A 12,065-nucleotide genomic window follows, 5' to 3' on the forward strand; every position below is an offset into this window, starting at 1 on the left:
ACCTGTTTTTTTCTTTGTTAAATAACATGTTTTTAATGTTTCGAATTTTGTTTTTAATGTTTTGAACCAGCCACAAATGACAAATACTTTAAAAACATATGTATTTCAAGATTATTTTGAACATTCTGGATTAACAAGGAATTACAATAATTAAGCAATATTTCTTTCTCATCCCTTCTATCAGACCTGTGGTGAGAAAGGGAAAAATCATGACATACCTCTCACTGTAATCCTGACAGGATCACTGCGCTGTGTGCAGTAGTAGTAGTAGTTTATCCTGCATGCGTGACACTTGTACTCTGTTTCTCCTTCATTATTGTCTGTCACTTTGAGTGTGTATATGTGTTCAGTGCTCCAAGGCTGTAACTGCTGATTATTTTTATACCATTGAATCTCCCATCCAGTCGACTGCAGCTCACAGGTCAGAGTGATGGTGTCTCCAGTGTAGACGGAGCTCTGAGGATTCACTCTCACAGTCGGTTTGGGTTTTTCTGTTGGTATGAAATGATGAAGGAGTCAGAACTGCTTTTCTCTTTATAACATAAGCAGTAGATTCACTGTGCTTTAACATATGCTTTGTGTCTAGAACAAACATTTAGATTTAACATTTGAGACAAGTTGTTTTTGTATGATTTCATACATGACTGATATTCATTATATTATGTTTGTAACAAAATTCATGATTATATTGAAGTGTAAAACACTGAATTTACTGATTTTAGATGTTATTTTATGGATCCTGCACAAATCCAGCAGCACCATCTGAACATAAATACATTTTCTTAAAAAATTAGTCAAGAGCATGACTTCCTACAGTAAAGCCATAACAGAGGACTTTTCCCTCCAAAATATCTACAGGCCTTCTGTATCTAGACATAATGATCTAGCTGAGAAACATTAATGATCATTTTCAATTCAGTCCATCGGTCACAAATGGCAAGTAGAGACAGATGCCAGTGCAGTCAAAATCGTTTAATTTAAAGGACAGGCAGACAAATCCAAATCATGAATGAAAATCAGCGAACAGAACACAGGCACAGGTCAGGTGATCAGCAAACAGCAGTAGCAGGGATAATCCGAAATGCACAAACAAGAAAACAGAACCAGGTCAATAAGTTGGAGAAGAACAATTTCTGCATGCAGCGGCCGGCGCGAGGGGAAAACCCTGACACCATGCATGAAAGTAGGATCAGCCTGGTGAAGAAGAAATGTGTTTTGAATGCATGTCACTTCCAAGTACTTGAAATTATATGAAATTGTATAAATACGCTATTTACTGTATGTGAGGCAGCCCGGAAAAAACCATTAGAAGTCACTAGAGCTGGATATTTTTGAAAATAGACTTTCCTATTCATGGAACGTAATAATTTACATCATTTGAATGATTTAAAACATTTTATAATATTGTAATGAACTGTTATTGTTACTATTACATTTGATTAACAAATAAGTTAAATGTGTATTCAGTTAAATGCATGTTTAATGTGTCATTACTCGAAATCATTTGTTTTTAATATGATCATTATTTTATGTTCATTATAACTATTTTACTATATATGAAAAAAATAATGTATACAGAATGTATGTGAAAAGGTAACTGTAAGCAGCTACTGCAGTAGTTTACTATAAGCAGGTTTTTCACAATATCTGCCTGGTAACAGTGTTCCCAGTATGTTCCTGTAAAACAAATAGTTAATGTCTAACAGTGTTCTCTCTAATCTTGTCTTGGAGTCTGTCTGCAAGGGTCATGTTGGGTAAGGAGTCACTTTAAAGGGAACCCTGACTATGAAGACTTGTATGCCCTATTAGATTAACGCTGACATCCGCTACATAAATCCACTACACAAAAACATTGTAGATTTTCAGATAATTTTTATTCTAAAAATCCTTGCACTTGTAGTCCGTCAATGCTGTTTACATCGCAATGCATTCTGGGTAATGACATCAACTGTTTGCACCGGTCTCCAGCGACCCTACAGCGAGAATGAAGATGATCAGAAAGGTGAAGAGGTGAGAGTGGGGAAAATCCATGGTGTCTGTGCAGTAACTGCACGTCTATACCAACCGAGAGCGTTTAATGTTCAAGGTCATCATATGGATTAAACTATCGTTTTATAAAGAAATGAATTCTAATATCAATAATTTTAGAGATTATCAGCCATCTTGCTGTCGTATACTTTATCCTGTTAAAATTCCGATGGCCCGCCAGTGCACTGTCTCCATGTTATGATCAGATCTATGCTATCTACACAGATTCTGTGATTCAGTTGATATAAACTGTTTTGAGATGCAATCACAACAGTAGCTACAATCAACGTCTCTGTCAGACCACCGGCATACAAACACTCATATGAAGCCTATTTTTTAACTGATCAATAACATCCTGATTGAAACAGTCTTGTTACACTGGCAAAGGTCCAAACAATCCAATTATGTAAACATATCTAGCCCAGATCTCAAAAGAGACCAAAACCATGCATGTACTCCAAATGGTTCAAGAACAGCTTTAATTTTACTTTGGGAAAGCCTTGGCTAGGCATTTTAGGCTTATTTTACATGAGCATGGCAGAGGCAATGCAGAGGCAACACAAGGTGAGATTTACTGCCTTCTTCCTTAATGTTCGCTGTGTATTATTAATCCGACTGACTCACCACAATTATACTGCAAACTTAATATAAAGACCTGCATAAGACATGATGATGATTCCTGTGAAAGAGATCTGTGTGTACTAGACAGGGAAGTGAAAGTCAACATTAAACAAACAGGGTCTCAGTTACTGACAGATCAAAATCCAAACCCGAAAAAATAATGTTAATATATTAAATAAGAAATAAAAAACACCCACAGACTCACCTGATACAGTCAGTGTAACAGCATCACTGATCTCTGAGCTCTGAGAGTCACTGCTCTGTCCTCTGCAGGTGTAGACACCATGGTGACCGTATACAACAGACCGGATTTTGAACTGCACTGTGCGGTCTGTGAGTCTGTTATTATTTTTATACCAGTTGTATGTCCACTGAGAGTCTCCTCCTCCCTGTACGTCACATCTGAGAGTAACTGTCTCTCCAATGAACACATGTGTATCAGGCGTTATGGACACCACAGCTTTAGGCCTCCCTATAAAACATTCTGTTGTTAATAAACCTTTCATAAACTAATTCCCACGTGTACATATCATTTATTTAGACAGAGCATGACTACATGTTTTTTATTACTTGTTGATACTGATATGTGTAACCTACTTACTATTAAGAAATCAGGTGCATCATGGGACATTTTATTTAGCACTATTTATGTCAGTTGTTACCATGTGCTGCTGTCATTAAACTTGTTCTGTTTTATATTCAGTATGTTAAGGCATTTAATCTGCGTAAAACTATTCAGGGGCGTCTCAAGACCCTTTTTACTGGGGCACGAGTAACATCTTCCTGATAAATCACTGTCTGATGAGGTAGATTACAGTAGATATGTGTGAAAATACACTTTCCTGTTTACTGAACATAATCATTTACATCATTTAAATATTTTAAAACACTGGTTCTCAGTGGGGGAGAGATTCGAAGGGAGCACAAATTGTTTTCAAGAAAAAAAAAAACACAGACAGGGCATCATTTGTGTAATCTGTGTATTTTACTGCTTTTCAAATAGAATGTACGTAAATCAACACATTTGATTGTGACAATAAATTGTGCACAGATTTCTCAGACCCAAAACAAATAAATTATACACACAATATAAAGGATAAACTATATATAAATCACCTTGAGCATGGGCCACTGGTATAAGTGAAATCAGCACTAAAAAGGGAACGGAAACAGAACATGATGTAAAAATGGAAAATATTCAATGTATTAATGAAAACAGCACATTTTAGACACCGAACCCACAAGATTAAATCTTATTCAGGAAATCTAAACTACCATCTGTAAGAAATACATTCTAAGCTCTCTTAATAATAAATAAACAAAAACTACAATAACTTAAAGGTCACTATTCTGCTCATTAAAGTGTTTTTCTTCTTTATTTCACTTTATTGAAGTGTGAAAAACTTAGCTCTGGGACACAAAACCAACAGACTGCACACTGTAACATTCTGCACATGCACTAATCACACAATAAACTCATCACTCAGGACATTCAGACTGCAGATGAACAACTTTATACCCCACCACTCACTCTAATGAAGACACAAAGAGAACATTTACTCACAGAGCATCACAGCGAGTGGACTGAACTCCATCCTGTCTCTCTAACGACTGACTGACTGACAGAGCAGTGGTGTGTGGTAAAGTCTCTTTAATTCCTGTATTCTTACAGTCAGATCACACGACAAGGATAAAAAGATAGAAGTGTATATAATATCATTAACTTCTCTTTTAGTACATACAGACTTTGTATCTGATCTTCTTTCCTCTTTCTCTCCAACACACATAAAAGTGGACAGTCACAGTTTAGGGGTCATACTGATCTCATCTTGGAGATTATAAAAATATTCTCTTAGACATCCAAAAATCAACCCGAACCTTGGTTTAATATTTTACAAATTGAACAGCAGCAAAACAAACAAACAACAAACAAACAAACAAATAAGTAAAATGAACAGTTCTGAATTCTCTGAATTGACAGGTTGGTAAAGATTGCATTAAATCCTGTGGGAAAAGAGATTTTACATATTTTCCCCAATATAAAGAAGCTACATGAAGTGCTCGATCTTTTCTATGGGCTTCCATTAAATCAAATGAAACCAATTTTATACCATATAACGATAAAAATTTCAAAGGATGTGTCAGAAAAGAAATCCTTCTTTAGGAAAGTTACAGACAGTCCCTAATATATTTCCATAAAAATTTACAATTGGGAGAGGAAAAGAGGATTAAAGAGTGGATAATATCTGTACATCAGAAAAAAAATGTGTGAAACATTTGTTTCCTCATACAAATGAAAAATGCCTCGCTTTTTCTTCTGCATGGTTCTTGAGATGGAAATTTGATGAATCCTGTTAATCCTGGTTAATGTCATATCACAGCAAACCAGTGACTCCATTTCCCAGAAATTAACGACAACTACAAACATGGCCGAAGAGGACTACACTTCCCAATGTAACACACAGACACGTCACCTTCTCATAAGGACTAATCACACACACCTGTTCCTGATCACAATCATCACACCACACTATAATAGAGACTGTTCAAACAGTTAGTCTTTGAGAAGTATACGCTCAGTTGCCTTGTCTCTGTCGTTACCAAACCTTCTATTATGTCTGTTTATCCTGGTGTTTTGACTTTGCTCACGTTTATGACTTTGTCTCGTTGCCCTGCCCCATTTGTGCTGTTTGTCTGATCACCTGATCTCTGCATGTTCATGATTATTGTCTTCTGCCTTATCCTTTGGAATTCTTGTTTCATTAAACTGCGATACCTGCACTTGCTTCTGTCCTGCTCCTACATTACGTGACACAATACTTCACTGATAACATGGAAACAGCAGGAAAGCGAAGTTGACATCATGCCGAGGTAATAAAGAACACCCTACCAAGACTCAATTCTGTCAAGCTACCTCAGTGGGTTGCCATGGAGCCCCCAGAGCCTTATGATGGATTTTTCGGCTACTCTGAGTATTTTCTGTTTGACTGCCAATTAAATTTTTTTGAGCCTGGCGCACCCCAAGTCTGACCAGAAGCAGTGGCTGGGGTTCATAATGTCCCGGCTTGTTGGCCAAGCACACCAGTGGGCGGAGCATCTGGCCCATACCAAATCCAAGGGTCTTTACAATGTAAATCAGTTTGTGGGACTATTGATAAAGGAGTTTGGAAGTCCAGAGTACACCCCAACCTGGATGAGTTTTTTGTGAGGCCAGTCACATGAATGAACCTGCGAGGCCATTCACCTGTATCGGCCAATAAAGGCTATTTTTCCAGATATGGGACATTGGCTGATAGTTTAAAAATATCCGATGGTCACTGCTAAAATTTTACACCGGACGCTGCAGCAGTGAAGCGGGAGATTTTGCATTGAGTAAAAATTTTCTTTTTTCACGTTCAATTAAAGTGCCAGTACACCGTTGAAACATTTAAATGAAGATAAGTTGACAATATATATATATATATATATTGCACAGAAAAATATATTTGTATATCCATGTCTAAAAGGCTTTATAATATTGGATGAAAACGGCCATGTTTAGTATTGTTAGTGATTTACTGTCAATTATGTACACATACAGTGGATATAAAAAGTCTACACACCCCCGTTAAAATGGCAGGTTTTTGTGATATAAAAATGCAACTAAGATAAATCATGCCAGACCTTTTCCCACCCTCAATGTGAAATTACAATGTATCAAATTTAAGTGGAAAACTAAATCAGAAGCATTTTAGGGAAAAATAAAAAAGTTACAATAGCCTGTTTGCATAAGTGTGCACACCCTTTTATAATTGGGGATGTGGCTGTATTCAGAATTAACCAATCACATTCAATCTCATATTCAAAAGTGGTTATTAGAGATGCACCGATACTAAATTTCTCAGCCGATACCGATAAGCGACTATTCAGAGTGATATCGGCCGATACGATAACCGATACCAATTGTTCTGCCTTTTATGTCTTCTTTTAAATGAATAATAATAAATTCCACATTTCTGAAGAAAATACAAATAAAAACTTTATTCTCTCCTTTTCAACAAGTTGTTTCACAGTAACTGGTCTCATAAACAGAAAACACATTACTCTAATTAACATTAACACATGAACTCAATTCTGAAGATTAAAGTAAGATTTCTCAACTTATTGAATGTTATTAATTCATATTAACATTGACTGAATTCTAAAAAAACCTCCTGACAGTCTCACATTCACTCACCACAAACAAAAGCATTTCTACTTCATCGCTGAACATCAAACTGGTAATATATAGGCCTAATATAAACATTTTTTGATGATAATAACTCATTAACATTAACTACATATGAAATATACTACTCTATAAATATTTTTTGTGTAATATATACCAATATATACCTTTTTACAACTCATTTTCATTTAAATCTTTCAACGGAATACTGGCCCTTTAATTCAGAACGAGCAGTGCTAGTAGAGGGGGCGGTAACCCAATGATACCACTTATCAGCCAATACATCTGTGCATCTCTACAATCACCAACTACTAGAGCTCCAACCTGAGACCCACGAGGTGGTCTCACTGGCCGAGATCAAGCTGGAGGTCAACGTGGCTACCTCCTTCCCAGAGCTCCAATCTGAGACCTACGAGGCGGCCTCATTTCCAGAGTACCAGCATGAGTTCAGTGAGATGGCCTCCCAAGCCATGTTACTGTCTGAGGTCGACGAGGTGACCTTCTACACCAAGTTCCACTCTGAGGTCGAAAAGATGGCCCCCCAAGCCGCATCCCTGTCCAAGGTCGAAGAGACTTAAGCCACGTCCTGTTCAGCTGAGGACATTTCTCTGCCTCCCGATGCAGCCAAGAGCTCCTCTTTGCTTTCCTACTCTCCCTCGGACATCACGATGCCAGGCTTCTCTACAAACATTCCTCCACTTTCCCATGCCGCTGAGGACATCAGTCTATTTTCCTGCTCAGCTGAGGACGTTGTTCTGCCTCCATGCTCCAGAAAGGCTCAAGAAAGGCACACGAGATAACCCACCAAGTCAAGCCCCAGTCTAAAGCTGACAACTCAACTTCACAAGCCTGGGCCTTGCCTAATGACCCTGGTGAACCAACCCCAGCCTCATGTCTACTCCTCGAGGAACATGCATTGGAACCAGGGGCTTTTTGAACATTTTGCCCAGAGGGCCAGGAAATGATGTGGGCACTTATAATTGTCAGCACATTTCAATCCACAAGCAACAGGTAGAGTGGGCAAATTCACACCTCCTCCCCTTCTTCATGGCTGAATTTGCACCACTACATAAATATAGAAAATAAACCACATCCCTGATCTAGTCTCTGCTCTCAGGCCTCTAACGCTGTCACTGCTCTGTGTGAGTACAGGATTAATGAGAAGTGTTTGTTTCTGCACATTTTTCACATTGTATTATTTTTTAACACAGATATGTACATCATGATTAGTGATTTAAAAAAAAGGTATTAGTGTGTAAACCCTGTGTTTTAAACTTGCTCTACTTGTTTCTCTTACCTACCATCATGTCTCTCTAATGACTGAGTGACTGACAGAGCAGTGGTGTGTGTTAAAGCCTGACCACTTCCTGGTTCTTAAAGAGAGAAAGAGGATGGACATATGTAACGTCATGAATTCTTTTATGACCTTTCACTCAGCAGAGTATAGTAACAGTATAGTAATAATATAGACCCAGTGATAGTAACAGTATAGTAATAATATAGACCCAGTAATAGACCCAGTGATAGTAATAGCATAGTGTTCCAGTAACTGCATAGTGTTCCTATTAAAGTGGCCAGTGAGGATATGTTCAGAAGTCTTATCATTCTGGATAGTCATTTTGTCTCCAACTGGCCCTGCTGTGGAGACTCTGGCTTCAAATGGTGATTTTCAGTTTGGCCAACTTTTGTCTTTAAAAGAGCTCAGTGATTGTCAGTGGAGTTAAATTTGCCACCGTATCATCAGTTACAACATTAGGTGTTAGTTGTTGTTTTCATACGTCTACCTTCACACCTCCTCCCCTTCTTCATGGCTGAAACTGCAGCACTGCATTAAAATAGAAAACAAACCATATCCATAGCCTCTAACACTGTCACTGCTCTGTGTGAGAACAGGACTAATGAGAAGTGTTTGTTTCTGCAGTTATTGCTCTTATTTTTCACACAGATAGGAAGATAATGATTAGTGATCATATTTTTTGTGCTGTGCATCAGTTTGTTATTATTGTGCATTAGATTTAACTTGCTGTACTGAGATGTTTCCCTGCACAGACGATAATACTCACAAAAATGGAAATGTAGGTTATAAGGCATGTTCTCAGTAAGTCTAGTTAACACGAATGTGGTTTTGTTAAAACCTCCCTGTGCACAGGAAACACCACCAGAGTCTCACCACAGCAGCTAAAGACATTTCAGTTATTCACAACCCTGACTTCCATTGGTGAAAGTACAAACACCATCCGGTCATTTTCTTTTAGCAGATCAAATGATCATGAGAGGTTGTCACTGAGCAGCAGATGACAGCAGGACACAGAAGATCAGCTACAGATTCCAACAATACAGACTCGTTTACACTCATTAGATTATTTAAACCCTGTGTTTTAAACTTGCTCTACTTGTACTCTTACCTGTTGAACTATCATAGTTACTGAGAGTAGTTACACATCAAACTAAACCCTTCTCACAACAGATATGGATACACTGATCCACCTGAGCAGTCATGCTGAAGTACACACAATGTACTAATCACACAATAAACTCATCACTCAGGACATTCAGACTGCAGATGAACAACTTTATACCCCACCACTCACTCTAATGAAGACACAAAGAGAACATTTACTCACAGAGCATCACAGCGAGTGGACTGAACTCCATCCTGTCTCTCTAACGACTGACTGACTGACAGAGCAGAGGTGTGTGTTAAAACCTGCCCACTTCCTGTGTTCTCTCTCACACACACACAGAGAGAGAGAGAGAGAGAGAGAGAGAGAGAGAGAGAGAGAGAGAGAGAGAGAGAGAGAGAATGTGTGCATGTGTCACTTCTACATTTTAGTTGATACAGATGTTGTAGCTCCTGTTCCCAGATTTGTCATATTAAGTTTTGCACTATAAACCCTATAATGTTTCACTTTACTAGTATTAAAATCATTTGCATTAAAGAATAAACAGCGCTGTAAATAGGCAAAATATTTAAATGTGCATTATGGTCTCACTGTCCACTTTATTAGGAACACCTGTACACCTGGTCATTCAGGCACTTTTCCAATCAGCCAGTCATGTGACAGCAGCATAATTCATTAACTCATGCAGTAACATTTCTGAAATCTCCTGGGATTTTCACACACACACACACACACACACACACACACACACACACACACACACACACACACACACACACACACACTAACTAGATTAAACAAACAAATACAAAGAAATGCCTTGATGATGAGGGAGGTCAGAGGTGAATGGCCTGGTTCGAGCTGGAGTTAAATTTGCCACCATATCAACTGTGAAAAGTTACTTATTTGTTTCACACATCCACTTTCACACCTCATCCACTTCTTCACAGCTGAATTTGCAGCACTACATTAAAATAGAAAATAAACCACATGAACTGGTCTCTGCTCTCAGGCCTCTAACACTGTCACTGCTCTGTGTGAGTACAGGACTAATGAGAAGTGTTTCTTTTTGCACATATTTGCGCTTTTTATTAACACAGAGGGGTAAAAATCTGTGTCTGAGCAGCGAACGCAGACAATATGGGGGCCGGCTCCACCCACTTCTTCAGCAGGTAATACGTTTTTGTCTCTGCTCACCTACCGGGCTGCTGCAGGTGATAGTTCACGGTGCCCTTCCTCTCGAGGACTGTAAATGTGCCTTTCTAGGAACTTACAGGAGCTATTTGGCACTAGCAGGAGTACCCGATCGCCAGGCTGGAACTCCTGTGGTTGTGCTTTGCGGTTGTACACTCTTTTCTGTTCCTCCTGGGCAGCTCTCATATGTTCCTGGACGATCGGGGCCACTCGATCAATCTTCTCCTGCATCTCTTGTACGAAGTTGATCACTGAGCGGAACGGGGAGGGCTGTTCTTCCCACGCTTCCCGTGCCACGTCCAGTAGTCCTCAAGGTCTCCATCCGAAGAGGATGTCGAAGGGTGTGAAGCCCATGGATGCTTGGGGGCACTCCCGGACGGAGAAGAGGACGTAAGGCAGGAGAAAGTCCCAGTTCCTCCATTCCTCGTCTACCACCTGCCGCAGCATCTGCTTCATGGTTTGGTTAAACCTTTCGAGGAACCCATCAGTTTGTGGGTCGTAGACATACGCCTTCAGGTGTTTTGCCTGCAACAGCCGACACAGATCAGACATTAGTTTCGAAATAAAAGGCATACCTTGGTCTGTCAGTATGTCCTTTGGGATCCCCAAATGGCTGAACAGGAGCACCAGTTCTCTAGCGATGTTGTGAGAGGTGGTTTTGTGTAGTGACACCACCTCGGGGTACCGGGTGGCATAGACCACAATGACCAGTATGTATTCATGACCCCGGATGGATTTTGGGAGAAAGTAGAGTTCTCAGGAACCGATCCATGGCCACTTTCTCTGCAACCTCGGCGCCTCGGTCTGGTTGGAGCCACTTCTTGGTGATGAACAGGCGGGTGTCTATCTGTCCACGTGGCTTGACTCCAGGCCTGTAGCTCCATCGATGGAACTCCGCCGCCGCCTGGTGGTGGGTTTGCCACACCATGCTAGGATGTCCCTCTTCACTTCTCTGTAGTCCGCTGTGTCCTCCGGAGAGAGGGCGTAGTACGCCATGCATGCTTCTCCGGAGAGCAGCAGGCAGAGGATGCGTGGCCATTCTTCTCGGTGGGTGACCCATTCGAAGGCCTCTAGATAGGCCTCGATGTCGCCTTCTGGGATCAGGTGTGGAAGAAGGCGCCGAGCTTCTCGGCCGGGGTCAGGGAGTGGTGTTGCGGCCGCAGGGGTCATTGTTTTCTGCGACAGAATCTCACGGGTTGTGATCTGCAGGCTTTGGGTGAGCTGCTGCTTCACAGCCTGCTGCTGGAGATTAGTCTCCATGAGGTGCTGTAGCAAGGGATCCATTTTTTTTCCCGATGTGGGTTGTTTTTTTTTTTCTTTTATGTGGGTGGGTCTGTGCTCAAGCCCGCATCCTCCACCACTGTAGGGAACCTAGCCAGCGGTGGGCAGAGCATAGACACACAGGAGGCCGTTTAAGAGTCAAACATGGAGAGTTTATTTAAAGTCTGAGAGGGTGTCCATGCAAAGGTGATGCCGTAGGGTGAAGTGGTTTTACCAAGCGGCTGGGATCCCGTTCTGCAGTCAGGAAACGCCGCATGTGCAGCCAAGGGGTGAAGTTTTCTGTCGTGTTGGAATCTTCTGCAAGAAACACACAACAAATTAGCATGCATGCC

The 12,065-nt window shown here is 40.3% G+C and overlaps 1 long non-coding RNA gene across 1 annotated transcript; it reads right to left on the minus strand.

The window, feature by feature from the left end:
• Positions 1–264: 264 nt before the first annotated feature.
• LOC108261305 (uncharacterized) lies at positions 265–3,855 on the minus strand. The gene is made up of 3 exons (XR_008396740.1): positions 3,766–3,855; positions 2,855–3,121; positions 265–491 (listed from the first exon to the last, which is right to left on the minus strand). It is a non-coding gene; the product is annotated as an uncharacterized LOC108261305 (long non-coding RNA).
• Between the last annotated feature and the right edge of the window lie 8,210 nt (positions 3,856–12,065).

This window comes from Ictalurus punctatus, chromosome 7 (assembly GCF_001660625.3).
Source record: "Ictalurus punctatus breed USDA103 chromosome 7, Coco_2.0, whole genome shotgun sequence".
Taxonomy (NCBI): domain Eukaryota; kingdom Metazoa; phylum Chordata; class Actinopteri; order Siluriformes; family Ictaluridae; genus Ictalurus; species Ictalurus punctatus.